This window comes from Thermobia domestica, chromosome 11 (assembly GCF_964235325.1).
Source record: "Thermobia domestica chromosome 11, izTheDome1.hap1.1, whole genome shotgun sequence".
Lineage (NCBI taxonomy): Eukaryota > Metazoa > Arthropoda > Insecta > Zygentoma > Lepismatidae > Thermobia > Thermobia domestica.
Window position 1 is genome coordinate 182,706,749 of NC_137464.1, and position 1,702 is coordinate 182,708,450.

Here is a 1,702-nt window from a genome sequence, read left to right on the forward strand (position 1 = left end):
TCTTAAATCTAGACTCAACTCGTCTCGTGCACATCCCTATTAATGATTAGCTATTTAATCAAACAACACACAATTAGCTAGTTAAGGGCTATGTTGTTTACAAATAAACATCCTGTATTTTGTACTGAAACTACAAAAATAAATAAATAAATAAAAATAAAAAATAAAAATTTAAAATATCAAAATTATAGTCGGAAAAGTGTATTTCAAACATAGAAACAAACGATTTTTTTAACGGTAATTGTAAATGTTTGCCAATTAACGAGTTAAATTAGTATTCGTATGTACAACTACTTTAATTTGTTTCCGAATAGTAATTAATTAAGGCACCTGAATGATTAGCATTTTTTACGTGTTATATAATTTAAGAAGAAAATAGTAAGTGGAGATGCCGGGGATCGAACCCGGGGCCTTTCACATGCAAAGCGAACGCTCTACCACTGAGCTACATCCCCAATTCTTATTCTAAATGTCTTTATGAGAGAACGGTACTTTAACTCTTACTGAAGTTTGCATTTTCAATAATAATTATTATTATTCCAGTACGATATAAGTACAGATCTTGATTCTTTAGGCTATATATTTATTTAGAATTTAATTAGATCATACGAGTCACGCATTGCCACTTCGTCACGTCTTTGTAGACGACTGTAATGTTTATTGTGTAAAACATATAACTATTTCGTAAACACTCTTCGAGAAGAAGGTACTCATGTTAACGGTAAATAATATACTGTATATAGAGTATGAGTAATTAAGAAGATAAAACATTATTCAAATAATAATTTCACTGACCTTGGCAGTGATCTTGTCATGTATACGTTTTAGTAAGTTAAGAGTACTCTAAGAATTCATTTGTGTTACTAGAAGCATGCAATTCGCAAAGTAGAGATCTCCCACTTACCCTTTATACGAGGAAATCCTGTCCCATGATTTGCGAGTTTTTTTCAGGGTTCTCACTCAACTAACTTGCTCATCATCAATTTTCCTAGTGTGTATGGAGTAACTCTAGGGCGTAAAAATAGAGGTCTCGTATTTCATTTCTCCCATCCAATCATGAGAAAATGTAACATGCTAAAAAGTAAGTAGATATGGAGTTGATAGGATCGATTCCAGGGCTTTTCACATGCAAACCGAACGCTCTACCACTGAACTACATCCCTACCCATATAGTTTCGTATTAAATCTTTCTTCAAACAAATCATAGGGATATTTGAATCAGTCACGAAGACGTATGATTATTTCAAATGATTTTTCTTTTAGTTCGATATTTACAACAGAAGTGGTCACCTTTTTTAAAGCATTTTTTGAGAGCTACTTGTCATTTCAGAAATCACTGTGGTCTAGTTGGGTTACATGCATAGGACCGACACTGCGTAGGGCCAACACGGCGTAGGATCGACACGGCATACGAGCAAAACGGCATAGGACCGAAACGGCACAGGACCGAAACAGGTTTCTGAGCTGAATTGTCGGTCGTATGCCGTGTCGATCCTGTGAAGTGTCGGTCCTGTGCCGCATCCCCGTCTAGTTATCTCTTCTCAAGCCCGCTACATAACAATAACAATGATGAGGAACACGGTGACTCAGTGGTAGACCGCTCACCTCTAGTATATGGGGTCTGGTTCGACCACAGACCATGTAAGTTTGTGGTGAATAATAACGTGTCCATGGGTTTTGTCAGGCTTCTTCCTTTTCTTCC

General features: G+C 36.2%; 1 non-coding gene across 1 annotated transcript; it reads right to left on the minus strand.

The window, feature by feature from the left end:
- Positions 1 to 383: 383 nt before the first annotated feature.
- TRNAA-UGC (transfer RNA alanine (anticodon UGC)) lies at positions 384 to 455 on the minus strand. Its single transcript has one exon. It is a non-coding gene; the product is annotated as a tRNA-Ala (tRNA).
- Positions 456 to 1,702: the final 1,247 nt, after the last annotated feature.